At 52.7% G+C, this 25,676-nt stretch overlaps 1 protein-coding gene across 6 annotated transcripts in view; it reads right to left on the bottom strand.

The window, feature by feature from the left end:
• Positions 1-5,255: 5,255 nt before the first annotated feature.
• The window catches only part of RAD51B (RAD51 paralog B), a 311,046-nt gene continuing 290,625 nt past the window's right edge, over positions 5,256-25,676 (bottom strand). For 3 of the 6 annotated variants that reach the window (XR_009818893.1, XR_009818895.1, XR_009818894.1), the window contains 3 exons: positions 19,641-19,827; positions 11,402-11,477; positions 5,256-7,581 (listed from right to left, as the gene is read on the bottom strand). The gene's annotated coding sequence lies outside the window, so the exon portion shown is untranslated. Of the gene's footprint in view, positions 7,582-11,401; positions 11,478-19,640; positions 19,828-21,531; positions 21,576-24,924; positions 25,200-25,676 lie in introns of those variants that run through there. The other 3 variants (XR_009818896.1, XR_009818897.1, XM_061997842.1) reach the window with 3 other exon arrangements.

Here is a 25,676-nt window from a genome sequence, read left to right as displayed (position 1 = left end):
GCACCCGGGGCTGGGCCCCTGAGGGAGGTGTGTCTGCTCTGGAGAGGATCCCAGGGCGTGCACGTGGAGCCTCAGCCCGCTCGCTTCCTCTCTGGACTTTCTGTGCAGCTCTTCAAACAAACACAGTCTTTGCCCGGTTAATAATTGATGAGGAGAATAGCTGCATTGGTCGCACGGTGCTGTGGGTATGACAAACAATGGGGAAGCTGTGCTAAAAGCAGGTCTTTGCTCGTGGTACTTGTGTGCTGTCCTTGTCCTGGGCACTGGTTCTGGGAAGCCAGACGATGTTTCCAGTGACAGATGCTCTCTCACTCTGTGCTTTCCTTTTTGAAGCTAACCTTGAGCTAGGTCACACAAGGGGCAGGGAAGAGCAGGACAGGGAGCATCAGAAGCTTACTCTCTGTAAAACTTTGAGAGCGAGCATGAGAGCCTCTGTCAGTGCAGAGATTTGCCTGATCTGATGCCGTTAGCATTCACCAGGACTTAAGTACATGGCAGCAGCTCGTCCGGAGGGACTCCCTTGGACTTACCATGGACAAGCTGTCCGTGCTGTCTCTTGTGATGACTTTGATCTGTCTGCCCCAGCAGCTGGCCGTGGCTGGGGCTGGCCTAGCCAAGGCTCAGGGAGGGGAATGGCCTTTCCTGGCATGATGGAGACACACGTTCCTCTGGCCAGGAGGCTCGGGCACTCTCCACCTTCAGCACGGATGGCTGCCTGTGCCAGTTGCCTCTTGGTGAGGAGGAACGTGATGACTTTGATCTGCAGAGCTCCAGGTGGCTCAGATCCCACCCAGGGAGCTGCCTCCTTCCTCCCTAATTCCTGCAACAGCTGTAGGTGTCCCAGCACTGGCTGCTCCCTCACTGCGGGCTGCGTGTGGCTTTTGTACCAAAGCACCCGCAATCAGGGGCTGTAGGAACCAGAGGCTGCTTCATTTCCAGAGCTGCTCTGTAGGTGAGGGCTGTGAAGTCAAACAGGGCTTCTTGCTGCTTGTTTTTAAAGTAGTTGGGAACTTTATGATCTAGCTTTAACCAGCCTTTGTTTGGCATCACCTGTATGTAGGCCTAGCATGCCAGACTGCAAGTGACAAAAAATGCACGCTCCAGGTTCCTGGTCCTGACAGAACTTGCCTCGTCAGCACAGTCAGTAAACTGGGAGGCAGAGAGGGAACGAACCTGGAGAAGGGGAGAGCCGTGGAAGTATGTCTGGAGGACTGTTACAAGCCGCTGTGGATGTTCAGTGCAGGGTGGGCAGTGGTGGGCAGAGAGAAGCCGTGCTGCCTCCAGTCCGAAGGCTTCCTACCTAATGGTGCGAAGGCTGCTGAACCGCGTTTCTCCAGGGGGCTGAGCAGCAGTGGCATTTGTGGGGAGGCCTGGGCAATGCTGGATGCTCTCTGGTGATTGTGCCCATATGAATACGGATATGAATGAGTATTGAGGTGCCGTAATATGTGTGAAAACCACAGCGTGACCTTCACACTGGCTAATTGCTGCAATCTGTGTGGCCTGCGCTGGGGAAAGCCAGCGTGTGCTCGAGCCTGGACAAAGAGGCGTTGGGAGAAGGTGCAACAGTCAGCATGTGAGCAAAGAGGCTCCTGGCTCCAGTGCCAGAGATGCTGCAGGGGCTGGAGGCTGCAGGTGTGTCCAGCGGCGTCACTGACGCAAAAGCACAGCCCCAGTACCTACCAGGGAGAGAGGCTTGTGCTCGAGGGAGGCTCCTCATGCCCCAAGCAACAACAGGCAAACGTCAAGACGTGTGGTCTCAGACCTCTAAGGGTGGATGGGAAGGCAGCTCTGCTGCGGGGAAGTGATGAATGACCAGGTGCTCTGGTGACAGGCAAAAGTGCAGTTGGTGAGAGATGTGAAAACAGGCAAAAAACCCCAGAGCTGTGAATGGTGCCTCCCTCAGCTGGGCCCTGCAGAACAGGGGTCAGGAGGAGCCTGTTGCAGAAGCAGCCTGTGGGGTATGAACCAGCTGCAAACAGGTTGGAGGGAGCTCAGCTGGGAGGAAGGGGTGACAGCTGTGGCAGAGGGTCTCTGTGGGGCTGGAACCCCAGGAGGGAGGGTGAGATTGTCTCGGGGAGCTGCTGCGAGTGCCTGCTGGGAACTTGGGAACAGCCCCTGCGCTCAAAGCCAAGTTCAGCCCAGAATGTCAGAAGATGATTCTGCCTGGTGATGTAAAATATCCTTTGTTTGGAGACTTTCTGGCCCGCTAAGCAACGGCTGCTCCTCACAAAGCTGACACTTATTCCCTAGAATACTTCCAGCGAGAAGAGAGAGAGAAAAAAGTAGCTCTAAGACACCCTAAACCAATACCTGCTGTGACTAAGCCCCGTGCGCAGCTCTGCAGCTGATTTATATCCTCCCCCTCCAAAGTGAAGGGGTTAGAGTGGAAACAGACGCGGCTGCGTGAAGCATAGCCCAGGGCAGGGACAGGGAGAGCGGGGCTGCGGCGGCTGCTGCCAGGCGTGACGCCGGTTCGGGTTTCCTCGTAGGCAGAACAGAGCTCCTTTTGCCTGCTGCAGCTTTATGGGCTCGCCTGGCTTTATTATACTGCAAATGTTTTGAATTCCACATCTTAATTTCCAGAGAGGCTTTGCTTAACTTTTGCTGCCGTTTCCCCACCCCCCCCAACCCCGGTTTTGATTTCTTTCTCCTTTTTTTTTTACACTGCCGTCTTCTTTCTGACCAGGTTTTGGTCGAAGCTGCTGTTTTCTGAGCAAACACAGGGCTGGAGCTCTCCCTGCCTGGGCTCCAGCTGCAAACGAATCTCTTCTCATAGCTCCATTTCACATCCGCCCACCGTCCCCACCACGTTAACTCGGTCAACACATGGCAGCGGAGTTTACCCGTGCGGGATCCGGGGGGCTGTGTGCAGCACGTGACTGCCAGCTCCAAGGCTTTCCCGCGCCTCGGGCTGGAAGGAGGGCTCCTCATCCCCCACAGACGCGAGCGGCCGTCGGTGTGATGCGAGAAGCTTTAACAGCTGGAGTGATGGAAACGTTTCAGGGCTCAGCGCCTGCGCGTGCTTAAAGTCCTGCGGCAGCGGGGACGGAGGCAAAGCCAGAGGTGAGGTATGTGCTGCCAGCCCAGCAGAACCAGCCGCTCAGGTGCTCCTCAGGGGAGCTGCTCTGCCTCCCAGGGAGGACAGAAAGCCGCTGACAGGGATGGATGGAGCCTGCTTGGCCTGTGTAGGGGATGCACTTTGTACTTGTGCGTGATGCCTTTCACACGTGGGCCTTGGAGGGCTTTACAGCAAATACAACCGTGCCTCTTCCACAGGTTCTGAAGCCCCGTGAGACACACAGCTGCTGAGGGAAGGGGGTTGTCTGGCGGTGGCACAGCATCAGAGAAAGAGCTGCAAAAATAATTTAGGACTCTTGATACTTTTTCTCCCGTCCCAGTCTCCAGGCAACAGCAAATATTTCTCCCGAAGACTCGGGATGAGCAGATGCCAGTGTTGATTCACAGGAAAAGGATGTAGCCACGCAAGCCATAGAAATGTTGTTTGGGATGGTGGCCACAGCCCCTAAGGATGTTAAGCAATATGGAACAAATGCCAATTAAGTTATTTCTCGAGGCTCTCGCTGTGTTTGCTGTAAAGAGGTTTTTCTGAGCAGTGTGATGTGGGCTCCCTCGTCACTTACCTTGATTAGAGCCACACGGAGAGAATACCCCGTGTTTCACAGCTCTGGAGGTACTGCAAGGGCTTCTGGGCACTAGCAAAGTCCCATTTTACTGAGAAGTTACAAGAAATGAGGAAAGCTTGTGTTCAAGGCCAACATCAGAGTGCAAAATGCACTTCTGACTGGAACAGGGACGGCGCTGAACGTGTACAAAGGGGCTCCCTGTTTGTTCCTGCCTCGGGTTTCTGTTCTGTGTTCACAATCAACCCCATTTTCCCCCATGATTACACTGACAGATGTATCATGGGATTGACAAGCTGAGAACAAACTCTGTTCACCCCTTCTTGAGGGTGCCCAGCCAAAAGAGCCAGAGGAGCTGCAGAAAATAATCTCCCTCTAAGTTTAGGTAATGTGGCTTTGGGTTCAAAAGCTGAATCTACTGACCCAAGGTATTTTCCTTCTTCCAGCAATTTTCTGACCAGAAAAACACTTCCAGCGTGGATGCAAACAGAACTGGAGGTATTTTGGAGGCATGTGAGAGTCTGTTCTGAAAGCAAGCCCCTGGTGAGGGCTGGAGGGCCGGCGGCTGCGGGAGCCTCGCCATGGAGGCTGGAGACAGGCAGCCCCTGGGGTTATCAGCCTGTTATCCAGCTTGGCAGGGATTTGGAGTGAGTCACCCAGACCTTCACTCTTAACCGTGACAGGACTGATCTCGTTATCCCCAAAGCACCTCTTGGGCAGGGGGAGTTGTCTAGCGACAGCCTTGGACGTCTCCATGGCCGGCGTGTCCACAGCATCGCCTTGGCAGGGAGTTCCAACACTTGGGCTATTTTAATCTCTCTATATGCAGCGTCATACTTGACCTGAATGTCTCCTACATTTAGTTTGTGGCCATTAACTTCGTGTGCCATTAATGAGACTGCAGCCCAGCTTCCAAGCGGAAGAAGCCTCCCGAGTCCTTGCAGAACCGCATGGCACATGTGTTTCACCTCAGCTTTCCTGCCAGCTTCACTCTTCCACAGCCTGGTCCCGGGGATCTGCTTTTCCAAACCTTCCCACTCCTCTCTTCCCATGTCTCTGCAAAAATGGTATCTCCTAAACTCACCCTGGAATTTACTTTTCAGTCTGGTTCTGCTCTTGCTGCCCTGCCTCTGGTTCTTGCGGAAGCAAAGCCAACCTTCCTGGCCTTGGTGATGAGAAGAACTGTATCAAATTGGAATGGTGCCGTTGGGGGATGCAATGGGATGCAGAGTGGGACCTCCTGCTACAGCACTGTGCTGCCAGCCAGGGCCCTGCCCCATTCCTGTGGAGCCTCCCGGCTCCCCTCATCCAGCCTGACGGTGCTGGGCACCTGATGCTCGGGGCTTTATCACCGGTGAGTTGCCTGTATGGATGCGGTGGAAAGACAGCTGGATGGTGGGGCCCAGACAGTGGTGGTGAATGGAGTTAAATGCAGTGGGCAGCTGCTCACCAGCGGTGCCCCGCAGGGCTCAGTGCTGGGGCCTGTTCTAGCATCCGGCAGTGTTCTGGATGAGGGGATCGAGTGCACCCTCCGTACGTTTGCCCCCGCCACTGCCCTGGGAGGAAGCCCCGCTCCTGCCCTTTGCTTTTCCTTCCTGAAGGAGACACGCTCATCCCCGTCCCTGGGGAACATAAGCTTTGAAACACGAGTTGATTTGTTTCCACTTATCATTATCTTGGTTTACATAAATTACAGCACTTAACAGTGGTCATAAAATTATCCAGCCTTAAAGAAACTCAGCTGTAGAGTTTGGCCCCGCGACCTCCCCGATCAGCTCCTTTCCAAGGGGCAAACGTGCAGTGGGAAAAGAAACAGTCTCTCCTTGTTTGTCACAAGTGTTCATCTCTCTTTTGTATCAGCAGCTGGTTCCCCAGTGCTGACTGGGACAGAGAAGCGCAGCGAGCCTCTGACCGCTTCACCGTTCGGGGAAACTCCGTCAGGTTATTTACATCACCTGAGTCACCCAGCCTCCCTCACCAGCGGCCAGCACGTCACTAACAGAGTCAGGCTCTACCTTGAAGAGGAGGCTCCTTGCCAAAGCAGCGGTGACCCTCTTCCAGGGATGCTGGATCACCTCTGGGCGTGCTGCAAGTACATCTGTCTCACCTGCAAGCTGAAAGGTAGGCTGGATGCTTTCAGGAATCCTTCTGACCTGCGCTAGGCTTCCAGCACTGAGAGTCTGCTTTGGGCTGTGCTAAAGAAACAGGACAGATTAGACTCCTTGTGTGTCCACAACTAAAAAACCCCAATAAAGTCTTATTTTGGTTGCTAAACCCAGGAGCTGTGACTCTAAATACCCGTAAGGAGCAGATGAGCTGGACACCAGCAGTGTCAGATAGACACTCTTCCAGCAGTGGCACCTGCACACGGGACTGCACAGATTCTTGGTTCCTCCTTCCTCCCGACCTGGAGAGGGAGGGGAAGCCTGTAATGCTGTTTCCTATCATGTCACTGTTTTATTGTCCACAATAAACTCTGCCCTTTGGATTGTGCTGTTTGTTTCCTCCAACAATCTTCATAAGAGGCCTTATCAACGCTGGTGTAAAAAGATGGCTTGGCCACAGCACACTTACTGGGTCACCTTTATCTGCTCTTCCACCGTTTTTTTTCCTTATTCAGTGTATGACCATGTCGTCACGAGGAACATGATCAGCAATCAAAACCACCTGGGCTGATAAGACCATAGCCCCATGTCCCACAAGCAATTAAGCCTTGAGCACCCCAGGAGAGTGAGCAGAGGAGGGCGTGAGATGCAGGTGGGTGAAATCAGAGGGCTTGAGACGGGGGGGGGGGTTTTGTTCAGTTTAGGTACAAAGTGCACTCAATGCTTTCTCTGTAGCAACGGGGAACCTGAGATGGGCTTCCAGAGGCCTGACAGGCAGTAACCTGCTTGGTGTTTGCGCTCTGGAGCCGGCAGTGCTGCCGTGGGCAGGAAAGCGCTGGGCACAGCCCCTGCGTGGGCCAGCCCTGGCCAGGAGGCCACTGGGACAGAAAAGAGCCTTTGTGCCCGCCGTGCTCAGGGCTGGCCGGGGCAGAGCAGAGCAGGCAGCCTGAACTGCAGCAGCCTCCAGAAAGTGCCTGACCTCTGTCCAGCTCGGAGCAGCTGCCTTGGGGTCCCGCTTTGTAAAAGGCTAAACAACAATCAAAAACATATTAAAAAGTGAAACCGAGACCAGGAGAAGAAAGGAAGAGTTCCAAAGGCGGACGTTTCTGAGGGAGGAACCGGCCGGCTGAAGCGTGGTGCTGCCGGGCCTCTCTCTGTTGCGTGCCGCGCGAGGAGCTTTGTCACGGCACCAGGAAACGCGCTGCTCTGGCTGCTTCGTGCACGACACTATGGTTAAACCCAACACATGCCTCATCATAACATGTGCCTTATCCACCTCGCTATCTGATGACAACAGCAGCCCTCAGGACACCACACTGACATCATCCGAAACCTCAGCAGCCGAGAGCAAAGGCTGCAGCGTGTAGCGGGGCTGCAAGCTGTGCTCACCTCTGGTCATCTGTTTGTACTGAACTCATAGGCACTTTGCTGGAGCAAAAAAATCGAGCCCAAAGGACTTTTCCTGTGTTTCTCAGGGGCTATTGTGCTGTTCAGCAAACAAACGCAGCACGCAGAAGAGGTTTTTGCCCTCAGCAAGAGGAAGAAGTCTGCTCCACAGCTCTCTGGGGGAGGAGGGACACAGGTGCCACTGCTGATCTGGAGTCCCAGATATGGAACTAGGTGACTGTGAGGTGTGGGTTCATCAGGGGCAGCTGTTGGTCCAGCTGAAGCTCTGAGACTCCAGCTCCTAAGCTTGAGGATGGCTGGTTCGCAGTCACATTGCCAGTCTCCTTGTTTGGGCACAGCCGGTTCACTGTGGGAGTAACCAAACGGCCTGGCGTGCAGGCTCTGGCCTCCTGGCCTCCTTCTCTCGTTGAAGATGAGGGGAATTTCTGCAGTCACAGAAAGAAGAAACAGAAAATAGGGTAGGCTTTTCTTGTGTAACATTCACCAGGCTGCTCTGGTTTTAATTTGCTCTGCCTGTCCTGGGTTCTTCCAAACACCTTCTCTCATTTACGTCAGCGTAGTTTTACCACACCCCACTTATTTCAGACCTGGATAGCACCATGGAAAAAGACTACCAGCCTTTCTGAGCCCAGGCTTTATGTCTTGGACAAAAGACAATCACTTGGAGCCCTGTTCATTCAGGAGGTGCTTACTTGTACAGCACCTAGCAGAAGTGAGCCTGCTCCTGCTTGGAGTTTGCTGTGCTACAAAACTATTTCTAAACCCCCTGCTTTTAGTGCTTGGGTTTAGTTTAATTGCAATGCAAGCTTTCAGAGGGAAATGAAGGCAGATTTAAATGCTGAATGCATGCATAGCAACAAGAGGAGGGCCATCCAACACATGGATGGTAAGTGTCCTTTTACAACCCCCATTCAGCCCCAGCACCCCCTGCCCTGGGGCCATGCATGGCATGGAGGGCCTTGCTGGGTGTTGTGACACAGACTGGGGTGGGGAGAACACCTTCATCCTCTTCCCCACTTCCCACTGTGGAGTGTTGGGAGATACTCACATCAGGTGCATGGATTTGGGGAACTGGAGAGGGTGGGCTGTGGAGGCAGGAGCTACAGCAGAGACCAAGCTCCCTTCTGGTGCTACATCCCCTCTCCCTGCACGGGAAAGTGAGGTGGCACGGGGAATCTGGCTGCTGGCGCCTGCACAGTACCCCTGCTCCTCACTGTGGATCTGCCAGAACAAAGCGAATCCCCAGGGAAAACAGCTGCAAGGGCTGGCCCCAGCTGATGTGTCTGGCGGGTGCTTGTTTGCCATCCTGTCCCTCCGCCCCAGGTGCTCAGGACGGGTGGCACAAGACACTGCACTAGGGCTGCTCTGAAGAACCACAGGCCTGGGAGCCTGACGGCAACCGGTTTGCAAAAGAGCCCTCACCTCCAGGACAGTAATTTTACCCTCACCATGGCTCTCCCTGTGCCCATTAACTGGTGGTTTCTTACCCTCCCGTCAGGCCTGGCTGTCTCTGGCAGTGCTGGGGATGGTAAGACCGTGAACTACTGCAGCAGCGTGTGAAGATTTTGTTGCTGTCACAGTATGCAGCACGCTGAGGGTATCTGCATGGCAATTACTTGGCATATGTCTGCTCCTTCCATGCTCCTGAACCAAGTGTAACACATAAGTTACCTGTAGGTTACCAAAGATGTCTCCTGGCCCCTCTGAAAAAGAGGAGCTGGAACTTCAGGGAAGAAACGCTCTGACTATCTGGCCTGTTAAACAGATACAAACCCTTCCCTTGCTGCCAAGGGACTGTAAACTACCCACGAAAGAAAAAAGTTAAAAGCTGGGGATTTTTTTTTACAGACTCAGTGAGGGCCTGGCTCAGGAACAGGACTGCAAAAGAGTCTGGCAGAAACCAGACCTGCCTCTTCAGATAGTGCTAGATAAATCCAGCTGTGTCATGGGACTGTGGGAAGGCTCCCAGAACAACTGTGGGGAGCTTAAAATGGGGGGTTTTTTGGTCTATTTTATTGACCATATTCCTTGGTCTTTATGAACTTTCAGGAGTACTGAGAATGCAACGTGTCTACAGAAAGACCTGCTTAGATGGAGCAATTTCTAAATGTCTTCTCCTGTGCACTCTCTCAAATATTCCTCCTCTGAAGCACGCTTGGTTTTCTCTGCCTGAGGTTCACATTCCTGACACTCCCCTGACCCTGCTATATTTGAAGTTAGTGGTTGGGTTGATTGATTTACTCACATTATTGCTAAAGGAAATATTTCTTTAAAAAACTCTTCTAAATGATCAACACAGTAGAAAGTGTCTGAGACAGGGGGTTGGTAAGAAGCTCAGGTGGAGTTCTTCGGGTCGAGAGGCAGGTTTCATTCCTGGTCCTGCTTTCCCCAAGAAGAAGGGCCTTGGAATGGCTCCAGTGAAACATGCTGATGGTCTGAGCATCCACCTCTCCAGCTCCCCATGACAATTGCCACCGACTGAGCACTTGCTGGCTGTCTCCCCAGCAGCCAGGAATGGATGAGTCATGGAAAATGCATCCCCTTTCCTCTGGCTGCCTCCCCAGACCTTCCAAAGGAACTGCCTTGACACCACAGGAAAGCCAGCACTGCTTTTTAACCCCTGCACTGGGAAGCATTGATCAAGCAAAGCTCTTCTGCTTCCCTGGATGCCAAGGCAGCGTTTTGCATGAGCGTTACCTAACAGTGCCGTGCAAAGAGAACAGCCTCAAGCAGCACTGGGCACAGATCGCTGGTTCTGTGCTACTTCAGGACAGCAAAAATGTATCATCATATTTGCAAACAGCTTTAGCAGAAAACGCTCAAAACCTCTGCAGTGCTGGTTTGCATCTTGGAATGATTTCTTTTGAAGTGGAGTTTGGTCACCTTTTAGTAATTGCTAAATGAAACATCCCTCCTGGGGAAGGAAAGGAATAAGGAAAGAAGAAAATCAGCACTGGATGCTTTCCTGAATAGAGAATTACTATTTTGGGGGAAAACAAGCAGTTTCCACTCAATGAATAAACTCATTTATTTTAAAATGTGAGCTCTGCCTGGGACACAATCAGTTACTGACAGAGCTCTGGCCCTGCAGCTCAGAGGTGCCACTGCCCCAGGCAGGGAGGGGCCTGGAATCTCCCTTCAGCTATTCTCAGGAGGAAAAATAAATACTGTGAGCTTCAGAAGTTCAAAGCAATTGTGTTCTCAACACCAGTTGCATACTGGGAGAAAGAAGTGTGAGTGCTGCCTGAAGGCTGTTCCTTTCCCCTGAAAGGAGCCTTTCTGCTTTAGTGAGACAGGACAGCTGGCTGTAGCACCTTGTGGGATCCCTGCAGCTGAGCTGTGGCCTGCTGCAGCACCTCCCTCCCTCCCTGTCCTCCCCTGCCCGTGGCACCCACTCCACTCGTGCCAGGAACAGAGTCAGGGTGCAACGTGTGGACTGTGTGCAATGCTGGGCTCTGTCCTGGCTCTTGTGCTGTGATGGGATCCCGAGGTGCCAGGACCTGAAGTGCTCAGTTACTTGCTGAGCTGCTGTGACTCAGCACCAGTCAGAGGCTTTCAGCTCACATGCCTATAATGTGAGGTTGCACTGATGCACTTAAACAAAGGGATGTAGAAATGAGACCTGTGACAGGAATTGTAGCTTGTGCCTGCCTAGCAGCTCAGCTATAAACAAACTGGGAGCCCTCAGTGCAGATACCCACACCTCACCTTAGCCTGGCCCTCGCTCCCACTTCTAACACTGTGGGGGGAGAAAGCCATAGCCCCTGCTAGTTTTCCCCTCTGGGAAACACATTCCTGACCCGCACCATACCCGACCTGCATGCTGGAGGTCATTGCAGCTGCATGGTGGCACTGCCAGGGACAGACACCCTCTCTCTCATCAAGCTGTGCTGCCTCAGCAGTCACACACACTCTGCCTTTCTGTTTCATTTCAAGCCAACAGTACTTGGGAGGAAAGCGGGGCTTCTGCCTCAGATGGAGCCAAGGATGTTCTGGATTAGACCAGTCTAATCTCATCAGTCTCAGCAGCCAAGCCCAAGTGCTTCCCAAGAACTCTTTCAGCCTCCCCAGAGTTGTGCAACGCTATCCCACAGACAGTGCCGGGAAAACGGTGACTGAACCTGGGAGAGCACAAGGAAAAGTGATGCAGAACACTCAGTGAATGATGCTCTGGGAACCTTCCCGGTAGGAAGGGCCACGTGATGCCAGTTTTGCAATGCTGCCCTTCAGCACAGCGTCACTCACCTTTCCCAAGCTGTCAGATCTCGACTGCTGCAGTGCTCCTTCCTTCCATCTTAGGTCCTCCTGGAGATGACAGCTCCTGCGGAAGCACAGCAGAGCATTTGTTCAAGGGGTCTTGTCCCTGGGAGCACACTGTGCCCCTCCAGGATGTATTCTGATGGCTCAAGGGTTCCTGGGTGCAGTTTTGGGTGTTGGCTGCTTCCCATGAAAAACCTAATGGCCCACAACTGGCTTTAATGAGCAGCTGACCCTCCTGCTTTATATTGTCTCAACAGCTCTCAGCTGCAGTTTCTGTGCTGGAGCCTCCTTGCTAGAGAAGGTCAGGTTTCTACAGAGACACTGGGATGCTGGAAACCTCTGACTCTGGCAGGGCTGCTCTTTCAGAGATAGCCCTAAAGCCAAACTCTGGAGAGACTGGAGTTTTGTGGGGGGAAACGAGTCTGCTTCCCCAGCACGAGGGGAGCACTGACGGGGCTTTCTGGCAGTGCTGCCTACCCAGTGCCTCACTGAGCCCCACGTTTTCTTACGGCAGAAACAGAATGCGTTTTCTGATTGCATTTTGGGTTACCCAGAGCCTTGGACAGGTTCTTCTTCACTCGAGAGAAAAGTAAACATGCGGTTCCTCTGCCCTGCTGACTAGGGAAGCTGGGTGCAGTTCCTGTGAACGGCGCTGTGGCCTGGTGGTTACACCGAGGGAGATGGGGCTGAAGCCAGGATTGGCTCTATGCAGGGGTGGGGGTCAAACAATACCTGTCTCCCTAAAGCACTCTAGGAGCATGTCGTGGTTTTGAATGGGTTTGTAACTCCCTGTGTAAGCCAAGCTTACAGATGAACTCTAGAAACTGAGAGGGTATCTCTGGATGTGAGAAGAAAGCGTTCTCGTACGTGAGGGTGCGAAGCTCAGACTGAATCAAATCGCTTCGTTCTACAAGCGCTGAAATCGCGGCGCAGAGAAACAACACGGACAAAAAGCCTGCAACACTACAACATCCCACAAGTAACAGAAAATACCCAACACTGTGCTGTGAAAAAAGCTCAGTTTTACTTCCAGATAACCAGATAAGATGATCTGAACACGGCTATGAACTGGTGGGTAGATCCTCTGCTAACAGCAACCGCACTAACTGCACTTACAGTAACTGTGGAGCACAAGACCAGAGATTATGCACCACTTACACCCTATCTATGCCTTCTTTCAAGTGCAAGTGGTACTTGGCTAGTGGGTTGGCCTTGGCAGCTTGACAGCAGAGGCAGAAATCTGCCTGCTGCACTGACTTGGCCTTTAGCAGTGTCGGGGAGGCACTGGTGCTGGTTCCTGCACGTGTGCGAGCTGCACACTCACTGAGGGTACACGTCTTGCTAAGGGAGAGGCTAAAACTGAAAGTGTGTGGGGCAGATGAACTCGAGAGGGTTCCTGGCATAGCTCCTGCTGCAGCTTGGCTGTTTGAATCAGCAGCTTGCGATGATTTACCGTCAACAAATTGCTTAATGGCCCTGAGGAATGTCACTGCTTTAAGAATTGAACTGGCTGCCCCAGGTAGGAAGAAACGCTCGAGAGCCCCTGCTGTGGCACCACTTTTCAGAAGCAGCAGGGCCATGAGTGCTTGGCATTGACTGAGGTGGCTGGGACACGGGAGGACCAAGCCTGTGCCAAGACAGTGCGGCTGCACAGCCCTCGTCCAGAGCCACAGCATCTCCTGCGCTGCTCGCCTCTGCCCACCTTGCCTCCAGCTCTCCTTTGCCTCGTGTGCCTTCCTCTGCTTGGGCCGGCTGCTCCTGTCCTGCCTCAGGCCCCTTGAGGAACTGTTCACCATCCCGAGCTGCTTACTGGGTTTGTGATCTTCAACAGAGCTTGAACTCCGCTTTCCAGAGGTGAAAGCACAATGTCTTACTGTAACTCTACCAGCCAATCCCATCCTGAGCCTAACAACATTTTAATCACAAAATCCAACCTCAAAACCCACAGCATTTTCAGTTACTGTATTTCATCACCACACAGCTGAAAACAACTTTTTTTATTCAACCACCCTTGTTTTTCTAAGGTGAATCACAAGCTGTGGAACCTTCACACACGGAAAAGACCCAGCGACCAATTCCCTCTCACTGACCCTGGTACAGACAAGAAATAATGTTGTAAGAGTAAAAAGCATTTCTGTGCAGTCACAGGAGTCACCTCTCCTTCCCTGCGTCACACAGCCCATCTCCAACAAGCCTTAAGGCACTGCTGCTTACAAAATATTGGTGGTGGTGGTGCTGCCTATCAGTCAGCCCTCTTTTAATTAGCACAAGGAAGAGCCCTCACCTTTTCCCCAGAAGGCAATTTGACACCGTCATAGATTTTATCACTGTGCTTTATGTCCTGGTAAGTGATCTGCTGCTCATTTTGCTGCTATTCTTGGCTGTGCAGCAAGGAATAATTAACAGTAACTCTGGGTCTCAGTGGGTTTGCCCACCAGAAAAATGTCAGGACAGCATCAGGAGTGCTCTGCTTGGCACTCAGCTCTTCCCAGGAAGACTGCTCTGCATCAGTCACCCCGGTTAAGCGTGGAGAGAACCGGGACAGCTGTATTTAAACCCCACAGAGAGGTTACAGGACAGCCTGACCTTCAGGCTATCACTCCCAAGCGACAGCCACCTTTCCTCCCATGGTGTTTGTGCTCTGAGAGAATCAATGGGCATTGCACAACCTGCCAGGGTGTTTTTCAGCTCCCAGCCTCTGCCTACAGATGTGCTGGTATGTGTTTGGTGCTTGTGCTGATGAAGGAGCTGGAAGGAAACACTCGGGCCTGGGGGCTTACGTCTTACTGACACCAGAGCAAATCTGAATTGCTCCAGATTTAAAGCCACGACCAGCTGATGCTCAGGTAAAACATGAGCATAAGCATTGATGTGTCAGGTCTGTGTACAAACTTGGTCAGGGGAGTGTTGGAAAACACCCCAGGTGACCAGCAGCATCCAAGGTGAGGCCAGGTAAAGTTAGTCCTTGCATTAGGCATTGCCCAACCCGAGGCTACTCTGGTGAGGCCAACCCAGAGCCTTCCTTCCCACCTACTGTCCCTCTCTGAGGGTCCCCGGAGGGAGGGACAGACCCAGCACAGGCCAGGTGGTGCAATCAGGCTCTCAATGGGACCTGATTACCCTCTGTCATGTCTGGGAGGGAAGGAGGGACCGGCTTTGGGTCCCGATCAACTTCATGCATCTTCCTATGCAGGGGTTTGCAAACTTGAGAGTCCATAAAACCTCCCCCAGCCCCTTCCCTGAAAGCTACACCCACATTTTTCTCATGGATGACTCACTGCTAAAACAAAATGTTTCCCCAGCTCAAGCTTTTCTGTGCTGTGTATGAGAAACAGATGAACCACACTGCCTTAGTGTCAGCACTCTGGGGTGATGGGAACTTGCACACATGTGTACAGATGCTTCGTCTATTTGAGTTTCTCTTTTGCCCTTTCCACTCCTTTTCCTTTCAGTTTCTTGTGTTTGTTTTCCATTTGTCCCTCTCCCCTTGTCTCCTGTGTGTGTAAAATGCAGATACACAAACACTTGCACTCACCCTTTGGAATGAGGGTATGAAGAGTAACACGAAATGACCTCGTCCATCCCTCCATGGATAAACAGAGGAGGACGTGGGGTCCTCTCATACCGTGCAAGAAAAGAGAGCTCAACCAGCTCCGTTTAAAATAAACCAAGGAAAGCTTTAGATGAAGTAGCAGGAGAAGCATCCTGGGTCTGTCAGATGGAGGAATGACCTCGGGGCAGTGGCTGAACTGGGCAGTGTGCACATGGTTTTTGGGGGTACTGGTAACGCTGCTCTGTCCAGGCTGAAGTGTCTCCATGGCTTTGATGTGTGCAGCTCTGCAATCAGCAGCACGGGAAGCCACAGGGGCAGAGATATCAGAAACGATAAGAGGTTTCCTGAGGTGATAAAAAGGCCACCTGTGAGGTTGTTGTGAAGGAAAATTCCAGTGACTGTGAGCAGCATTTGGAAGAAACAAACAAGGCTGAGGTTGACACGTTTGCATGTGAAGGTGGCTCACCTCCAGGTTATCCCCCACTGCAGCCTCCTCTGCAGATCTGAGGCGTTCTGCCTCTGGTCAAAAAACACACTCTGGGCTTAAAATGAAGGGTGCAGAAGTGGGGGGAAAATAAATAACAAAAAGCGTGCATTTAGGCAAGCATCCTGCCAGGAAGGTCAGAGAGGCTGGGGAAGTGGTACAGCTAAGGAGATCTGCTCTGGGTAACTAGCAGATGAAGCAGTGGCCTTGAGACGAGATGCTGAGGAGCTGCACAATGTGCAGCCCCTGCCTCTGCCTGGGGGCTGCTGGCTGTGCTGGGTGTCCCTGGCACCACATCCCCACCCCAGCTGACCCCTGCCCCACTCTCCTGTGTGCGCCAGGGTGGGAAAACAGAGTCAGGCCCCTGTCTGTGGGCAGGAGCCGCAGCTGTGGGCTGTGCAGAGCAGGAGCGGCCCCGCTCCGCCTCCCGCTCACCTGCCAGCACAGCAGCCCAGGGCCACGAGCAACAGGCTCAACAGGTAGGGTGAGAACGGCAGCACAGCCAGCTGCCCTCACACTCTACCACCCACAGCACCCGGGCTGAAGTCTCTACTTGAATGAAAGTGTGTTTGGTGTGGCAGGTGAGCCTTGCCTGAAAGGTCCAAGGGTACAGCCTCAAGGAGCAGTGAAGAGCAGCGCAGCAGCCTTGTGGCGAGCCCCAGCCAGCTTCCACTGGAGCTGAGAGCTGTGGCCTTCTGGCATCGGTGGGAACAGGATGAGGCCCTTTACGGCCGGCCAAGGAGAGATTAGTCTAATGATGTAATGGTGCTTGTAACTGCCTGTTCAGCCTCAGTTCAGCTCCTTTGTGAGCACACATTATGGCACAGTCTGTAATTACGTGATCACGCACTACCTGCTCTGCGAGACACCCGCCTCATCTGAAGTGCAGGATGGGAGGCAGGGGCAGAAGGGCTCTCTCTGGCCCTCACAGCACTGCCCTGCCCCTGCAACCGGCTTCCTGTGGGGTCTTGGGCAAGACAGCGCTGCAACGTCTCGAAGGTCTTTTCCAACCGTTACAGCTCTATGGCAGCGTCTGCGCGGCAAGGACCGACTTCAAAGCTCACCAGCAACACCAGCCTGGCTCCTTCTAAATATAGGAGCCTGGTTTTGCAATCGTACTGAGCTCTGAGCGTGGCCTTATGTAAGGGGGAGTCAGCAGCAACGCCAGCTTTAGGTTTAAACTGCCTGCACAGCCCATCCAGGTCCTTGCTGCAGGAGGGATGAGAATCGCCTGGCCTGCCTGCCGAGGCACAGTGGCACACGGCTCTGCTGGCACCAGCACACCAGACTGCTGCTGGCAGCAGGAGCACCTAAAACAAAAGGTGTTATCTCCCGGATCTCACACCACACAGCTCTTTCCAGTCTCGCCTTCTGCTTCATTTAAATTGCTCCAGAGGCTCTGCTGGCCTGGCTTCCAACATCGCCTCACCTGGTAGCTAAGAGGCTGGCTGAAAATCCTTATGCTGGCTGACAAACGGGAGACTTGAATGGAGAAAGATACGGAAGGAGGTCCCCTCGCTCCCCAGTAGCCCTTAACCCAGTCCCTGGCACTGGTGGCCTGTCACTCAGGTGCATCCATCACTGCAACCTGCTCACTTGCTGCCGGGGCTCGTTTAGCAGGAGAGGCAGTGAGCGCACTGGGCAGCATCCTGCCTTGGTGCTGAGAGCTCCTGAAAGACAACTGCTTGGAGCTGTAACATGAGCAATGGTAGCCAAAACTGAGTTTGGTCTCCTGCAAGGGCGGCTGGGCTAGGAACTACGTCAAAAGACCATGTTCCTCCTCAGACAGTCTTTGGGCCCGATTTTATCTAAGGCAGGGTGGTGTAACGCCACTGACGTCACCGGGCAGACGCCGGTGTGCAACTGCTGTGTGTGGCTGCTGAAACAGGTCAGAGCTGTGCTCACAGAGGTGCAGCTGACACAAACGAGCTTTTGCAGCTATTTCCTCCCATGAGCCCTGCGGAGCTCTGAGGCTCACAGACCTGTGCTCTGCTCCAGCCATGGCTGGGGCTGGGGGCTGGCTGGGCTTCCTTTCACATCTCTCTCTGCCCAGGCTGGCAGCTTCCCTGAGTCTCTGACTGAAGAATGGTGGGTTTGTTGATGTTCCACACCTGATGTGGCTAAAAGCACCGTGTTCCTGGTGGTGTAGGGCCGGCATCAGAATACTTTAGCTTGCTGAAGGGAATAAAGCAGCCGAGGACTCGGTGTGGTAATGGCTGAGGCCACTCATCAGCTGCTGCACTTCACACCCTACTTTTTACACTGAAGTGCAAGAGATGATGATGACTATTCCCATAATGCCATGTGGGTACTTGACTTGTTATGAAGGCTCTCCATTGGAGATGTGACATGAAGTGTTGGCCTCAGAGCCACGTTAATGTCTGCAGCTGGGTCTGCTCTGCCTTTGCACAGAGGGTAACACTGCCCCGTGTCCAGCACATCACTTTGGGATTCCTGCAGTTATGCAAGCTGCTAATAAACAACTCACATCTTTCCTATGGATGGATCCCTTCCCTTCACACAGCAGAGCCAGTGAAATCCACCCCACACCCGTCACACCTAATCCCTTCTTGGAAGCAAATAGTGAAAGAAAGAAAGGGGGAAAAAAAAAAACCCCAAACCAGCCTCCCAAGGCATGAAATGAGGAAGGAAGAAAAGTAACGCCCAAGGAGCTTGGCAGAGCCTTGCATCCCCCGTGTGAGGAACTGGGCAGCTGACTTCCAGCATCCCAGCTGATGTAATGTTAGTTTAAGGGCCATACACACCTCTGCTGACGAGCAGAGCAGGCAGGGGCAAGTAGCCACACAGTCAGCCCTGGAAGCCTCTAGCAAGAAATGTACCTTGGGAGGGGGGTGGAGTGTGTGTGTGTGTGTGTGTGTGTGGCAATCACCACAGGCTCTCCATGCCCCTTTGATGGTGGGAAGGAATGCTTTGCTTTCCAAACCAAAGGCACTCCGGTTTGCCTGTGGGCTATGCGGAAATAGGAGAAGGTGGAAGCAAGAAGAGACTTGTTCTGCCAGGGAGGAAAAGCAGTTTGAAGTTTGGAGCTATTGGCTTGTGCAGCTTTAAAGCTGCCTTTCTCTCCCCAGGGCTGTGTGTTGCCCTGGGGTGCTGGCCCTCAGCCCTTAGCTTTTGCCCCTGTCCCTTGCAGCAGGTTGTTACAAGGTGAGATTGCTGGGTCTGAAACCCCACCCTGGCTTGCTCAGCCCCGGCAGATGCTGTGTCTCTCTCTGAGGCACGGCCAGGGAACCTGCTCCTGTTTGTGTGCCTGTGACGGATGCAGCAACCGCTTTTACTGCACGTGAGGCGCAGGGGTTTTTGTTCTCTCTCTCTCTCCAGCACTTTCTGGGTAATGTTTTCCGCTCTTGGCCTCAACCCACAGTCCTTTTCTCAGAAAACTCTGCACAGAGTCACCCAGCCCTGCTCCCGTGGGTGGGTGGCTGTGTTTATACACGCAGAGATGTGTTGTTAAAAATAGCCTCCCTCGTTCAGATGCTATTAGGATATTCCATTACCTGGGCAGTAGTTTAGCTAAGCCAAGCAGCAATTTATGAGCCCTGGCCACCTTTGCCTGTGCTGCCTGGAAGCAGTTTAACACTGTTGCCCAGCTGTGGCTGGCAGTTGCCTGTGATCTGAGGGGAACCAACCTGGAGGGTGCCCTCAGGAGAGGCAGGATGCTGCTGCTCCCAGCCTGCTCTCCCCAGCAAGCAGACAGATGCTGGCCTGGGGCCTGCAGTAACTATCCCTGAGATAGAGAGGACACTGACTACCCATTGCTGCTTTTGCAGACACATTTACATATAAAAGCCAAACTGAGAGATAACAGATAAGGCTGCCCATTTTCCAGGTGCTGGAAAGCCTGACTGCCTTCTTTATACCAAAGCAGGTTTCAATGCTATTCACCTCCAGGGTGTGGATGAGTTTATCTTGGTTGGGAATGCATGGAAATGCCTTCTAACCCCTAGCATTGTGACAGGTTGCCCAAGCATCTATATAAACATGATACATATTTATAGTGCAGCGAACCCTGGAGTTCGTTCAGTACCACACCAAGGACACTCAGAAGGCAGCCAGCCAGCCTGCTCCTCCAAGCTATATTAAGAAAGGCCAAGCTGTCGCAACAAAATATTCCAAAGCTGGGTTTTTGGGTTTTGTTTTAAACTAGCCTTGAATTGCTTAGCACATACCTTCCCAGCACCAGAGACCTGAACAGTCCCATGAAAGAGTCTCTGCAGGCAGCAGCCAGTTAACTCCTTTGTGTTTCCATTGGAGATCTGCAGCTCCAGGGTGCTTCTTCCCTTCCCAGGCACCAGAACTTTGCAGGAACGGTGGGTCTCACAGGAAAGATTATGTACAAACACACATGGCACGGTCCTGCAACATTTAAGAGGACAAAATCAATGGCAGGCCACACCAAGGCAATGGAAGCCCATGGAGGTTAGCCCTGGAGAGCAGTGCACCTCAAGTGAAACAAGCCAGTTTAACAAAGCTACCAAATGCTGCCTGTACATGGCTCACGATGTGTGAGCAGAGTTAGGGCTGAACACAGGGAAAGGTAACTAAATCACTTCTGGTGCCCGGGAAAGGAAAGACTCTGCAGTTCATTACATGGCTTGTCTGTGTTGGTGCTTCAGGGCTAGGAGGAATACAAAGTAATAAAATCTGACTTTGTCTCTCATACCAGGAGATCCAAAGCTGGATATGCAAAGGCACAGCTCTGCTTGGTAGGACAGTGCCATTTTTCCACAGCCTTTCCTCAGAGAAACCCCCCCACTTTCCAAGCGAGGCACGGGATCTGACAGTTCCCTTTTCAGTGGCATTTCATCTCAGAAGTGTTTTCAGTGACGGTGGTGTATTTGGGGAAGCTCATGTACCGCTCAGGGCAGAGGTGGAAAAGAGCTGCTTAGTCATCTAACCCTTCCCCTGGCCAGTGACACGCTGCACCTCCTGCTGCTGGACATGGGACGTGGCACATCCCAAGGGAGAGGTGGGGACCAGGAACCCACCCGCCTGCCCTGTCCTCCTGCAAGTCACCCCCTTGCCACCCTGCCTGCTTTGGGGAGGAGGAAAGCCCCAGGGGTGCCTCCAGCCCCTCAGTGCCACAGCAGCATCCCTGCTGTGCTGCTGAGCCTCTGTCCCAGCCTCCTTCCCGGAACACACACACACATAGACCAACCAGAGGTTTGTAAAACCTCCTCCAGGTTGGCTAAGCCTCTGTGGATTAGTGAAACAGGCTGGAGAGTTACCAGAAGCTGCTGCCTGGCAGCCTGCTGGGGCCAGGAGCACCAGTCGCCCTGCCTGGCCTCTGCTCTGTCCTGCCCGTGGGACTTTCAGCGGTTTCACTTCCACACCCGACCCTTTACAGGGCAAAATGCCTGTAAGCAGCACCAACAACAAGCAATGGCTCAGAAAACCAGAGAGAGATTTCCCAAGCGTCTCATCACTCAAGATTTACCGGCAGAGGCCACGGGTGACTGAAGGACGGGCTCTGACCAGGAGCCCGCAGCCTGTCATTCCTGGCTGTGGTTGGCGAGGGTGGGCTCGAGGATGAGGCCCAGGTTGGAAGAGGATGGGAGGACTGCCCATGTTTCATTCCAAGCCCCAGGAGGGTCCAGCCCCTCTCCCACATGGGAGCTGTGCCTCTGAGGTGGATGTGCAAGCCTGTTCCACGGCTGGTGCTGAGGGGTATGGTGGGGGGCTGGCACGTCCCAGCAGGCCTGGACGGGCCTCTGGAGCCACCCTGGCCCAGCCACGACACAAGGCAGGGGCAGCCGTGGTTTGACTTCAGCCCCCGTGTGCTGTCCTGCACCAGGCTGGGCTGCTGTCAGCCGTTTCCCATCCGTACAAACCCCGTACTGCACAAAGCCTTATGAAGAAAGGATTGGCCTGAATGTTGACACACGTTGTGGGGGAGGGAAACCTTCTTTCAGCTGAACTCCTTCACCCAGCTCTAGTGCCTCCTCTGCCCCAAAGAAAGGGCCATTCTCATTCACCTCTTTCACTGCAGTTAATTAGTAAGCCCAAGCCAGCCCGTCCTCGGGAGCTGGTGGTTCCCTTAATCTCCCTGTTGCTAGGGCATGCCGACATGCTCCACTGGTACCAGCTCCTGCGTGATGCGGGGACTGTGGGAAGAAAGGGGAAAGGGCTGATCAAACAGAGCCCAACCTGAAAAACAGAAGACAAAAAAAGAAAGAAAAGCAGCTCTTTTTGATGAGGCTGAGAAGCTCACAAAGGGGGAAAGCGCAGGGGGAATGAGAAGGCCTAAAGCAGCTCATTAAACTGAGGCAAGCTGAGCACAGTTATCTTATTTCACCCCCTTTCTCCTGCCCCCACCCCGTGATGGAGAACTCTTTTGTCAAAGGGGGGAGGCAGGATCACTTCCTCTGCAAAAGGTTTGACAGAAACATCAGCAGGGTGTTCTGTTACTTGCTTTATGGCCATTGCTTTGGTTTAACAGCAGTTGGAAGCAGTGGATATGTCCTAGTCCAGGGTCTAGGAGGTGCCTGGGGTCTCAGGCCTAATGGAAACCCACACAAGGCTGTCCTGTCCTGTCCTCTCCACTGGCTGACACTGCAAAATGCACAGGGACCCTAAACACAAAAGCAGCAGAAGGGGAAGGCAGGCAACTCACAGCTAGGCAAGGAGCCAGCTTTCTCTGCTTTTTCCTTTGCATCTCCACGTCTGGAAGCCCCCACTTGCGTGGCCTTACTATCGATTGATGTTTTAGCCATTCACTTACGGCGAATCACAACCCGAGTCCTATCTGTAGCTTGCTTCCCTCCGGGAAACAGAAAGCTGCCTGAGCTCCTTTGGCTGCTTCTGCTGCTCCTCCGAAAGAGCAGCATTGCAGCAGTGTAATGCTGCTGGGATGACAGTGCTGCTGCCCCAGCTGCTGCTCCTCAAGCCAAGCTTCAGCTCACCCATGGGAGTATGTGATGACAGCAGGTGAACTGTGCAGGGAGCTCAGCGTGGTTATGTTATGGTGAACTCTGAGCTTTCTGTATGTATGAAGACAAAACCACGTTCCCTGCTCCATCAGCCCAGGCTGCTCTGCCTTCAAGCTCGACAGCCCAGCTGAGAGGGAAGCCAGCCAAAAAAGCAAAGCACCCAAAGGAGAAAAGACCATTTTCTAGCGAGCAGTTGAGATGAACCTGAAGAACGCTTCTGGCCATAAATATCTCTAGAATTTGAGACCATGTAAAATTCAGATCTGGGACAGATGTTGAGATTTGCACCTATCACTTAAGGTAAGGACAGGAGGTTGAACAAAAACTGCCCACCAGAGACTGAATGTTCCCAGGTGGAGCCTAACGGTCCTTTAGAGGTGGGAACAAAGGTCAGGCTTCTGACCTAGACCAAGATAAACTGGCTGTGATTCCACGAAAGCCACTTAGCAATTAAAGGCATGTCACCTTGGACCTTGGAGAGGACAGCAAGGAGCACTGGCTACCCAAAAACCAGAGAGTTCATGGGATATTAACAGTTTATCACCTTGGAGAAATCAGCAGCTCCTCTTTGGTCTAAGCCTCAGGTAAAAGAGGATGCAGAAGCTGGGCTAGATATCCAAGGCCCAAATTACAAAGGTCAAGCAGCAAAATGGGATCCAATCGGCAAGAGTCTTCAATGAAACAAGCAGTTTCTCCATTGCTACTTTAGCAGCAAGACCCAGGTGACTGCAACCGAGCTCTCCCAGGGGAAAACAGGCTACGGACAGCCCGTGGCTGCAGTCCCAAGGTGTTTCATACCCTTCTTGCCTTTGTTATCACTTCAGATGAATATTGCAATCAATGCCAATGACAGAGGGGAGTGAGATCACAAACCCAGAACAAAGGCTAGATCAGAAGATCCTCCAGAGAGTGCTACAGTCGGTTTGGCCAGATGGATTTTATCCTAGAGTAATTGTCCCAGACAGTTATTTAACCACAAAAGCTCTAGGTGTAACCTCGCCCAGCTCTTGGGATGTTACAGAGCCCAGAGATCATACTTGGAAGCCTGGAAAAGTGCAGACGTAGTTCCTGTCTTTAAAAGGGAAAAGAGGAGGAGCCAGGGATTACAAATTGTTCAGTCTAACTTCAATTCCCGGAAAAGCACTGGAACAAACAATCAAACTCTGGTAAGCACCGAAAACTAAACAAAGAGATGGATAGCAGCCAGCACAGACTTGTCAAAAACAAACTGTAAAACAGGTCCCATTTCCTTTCATGACAAGGTATAAAAAGCCTGTTGGAAGGGGAGAAGCAGCAGCCCTGTGTTGTGACGGCGGCGAGGCTTTCATCCACTGCTCAGCACGTCAACCTGTGGCAGGTGGAGCTGGTCTAGGATGATGCAATATCCATTGGAAAACCACACAGACGGGAGAGTTATTGGTTACACCTTAAGAAGGGAAAGGTGGATCAGGAAGAATTGCTTAGGAGTCTGTATTGAGTCAATTTGGAGGGCATTATGAACAGCTTGGACAATGGAACAGAGAGTATCATCGTCCTGGCTACCACGAAGCTGGAAGGGGACTGTGGGCACACTGAAACATAAAGCTACAATTAAAAAGTATTTAGACAAATGGTCTTACAAACAGGATTCCTTTCAGTAAGGACAGCTGACAGTTTCTGTTCACCAGGAACAATTAATTCTCCTTCCATAGGGTGACGAATTTCTGCCCGAGTAGCAACTCTGTGTAAAAACATCTGAGAGATGTCCTGGGTCACAATCCAAATACGAGTTAATTGCTGGTGCAAAAAGGGCAAATGCTCTACCAGGATGTGTTCATAGGCCTGCACTCTGCAAATAATCCTCTGCTTAGCTCTCTGTGAGGCTGCAGTTGCAGTGTGATGTCCCACCAGCCATGGGCACTGTGCTCGAGGCAAGGTCCACAGGACAGCTGGGGGATAGCCAGAGGTCTTGAAAACCAGAGCTAGGGGGGAAAAAAGAACAAAATGGCTTCTTTTAGTCTAGAGAAGACAGAGGGAGAGAGGGTTACCGCTGTCAAATGTGTGAAAGATGGCTGGGAAGAACCTGGGAATAAATGTCCATGGTGTCTGTGATGGATGTGCCAAGTGCTGAGCTTAAATCACAGAAAAGGAGCCCGAGGTTGGGCGTCAGAAGGCGGCAAGCAGCAAGGCTAATGACACACAGAAGGATCTGAGCAGGGCGTGGAGTCGCTGTCCTGCATTTAGGAAGAGTTCAGACAAGCATTTGCCAGGAGTGACATAACAATCCTGCCTTGGGACGTGGGTCTGGACTGAGAGATCTTCTGAGATCCCTTCCAGACGCATAAATCTCTGAGTGTCTCCTGGCTGCTGGGGGGAGCGAGGCTGATGCTGTGGAGCACTGCAATGCCTCACATCTGTGCTGCGGAACGCTCTCGTTCATGAGCCAGAGCCAAGAGCGCTCCTGCTCTGGGGGACAGCACTGCAGGGCCAGGTACAGCCACGCAGGCATCCCTGGATGAGGAGAATATAGTCCTGTGTGCTTTACCTCACACTGCAGCGTCTTTGCTCCTCACACGGCCGTGATCCGTGACGCTGACCCTGGAAGCATCGCTCGTTACGCTGGAGCTCTTCAGTGAGTGCTCCTTGGATCATGCACACGGCAGCCTCCCGTGGAGCCAGGCAGAGCTCCTGCAGTGTCCTGCTCCACACAGTGCCAGCCTGCCTGCTTCCCTTTTCGGGGAGCAGCCAGCCCATAGCCCTGGCCCTGCTGACACAGGCTGGCCCCAGCAGCGCCCAAGCTGCCGCGGTCTCCGTCACACGCTGGGGAACAGAAAAGGGACCAACTGCTTCTCATCTGGAGTCCCTGCAGGCCCTTGGAGACAGGGCTTGCTGCTGAAGGCTGCTTTCTGCGAGCACTTCCAGCAGTGTGTGCTTCTCTAGGAATTCAGAGGAAACAAGTGGAAAAGGGTGCAAGCAGGAAGGACACAAACACTCTGGGGTTTTGGGGTTTTTTCAGTTTCTAGGGACAGCTTTTAAAAACATCAGCATATAAACAGGAAGATAAAGAAGGTTTATTTCTGAGAGGTGCCTAGCCCAATGCCCCTTGAAAAAAATAGCAAACACTGAAGTCCTTTGACTCTGTGTCATAATGTACAGCAGGTTTCCAGTTGTGCAATCTCACGGTGACGTGGGACAGATGTTGCAGTGAGGAAAATAAAGCGGACAACGGGACGGGAAATGCAGGGAAGATGAAAGGACACCGTGTTGCAAGCCTTTATGGGAACCCTCTATTCCAAA

Source organism: Colius striatus, chromosome 6 (assembly GCF_028858725.1).
Source record: "Colius striatus isolate bColStr4 chromosome 6, bColStr4.1.hap1, whole genome shotgun sequence".
Classification (NCBI taxonomy): Eukaryota; Metazoa; Chordata; class Aves; order Coliiformes; family Coliidae; genus Colius; species Colius striatus.
The sequence above is the reverse complement of the archived record's forward strand: the minus strand, read 5'-3'. Positions and strand labels throughout refer to the sequence as shown.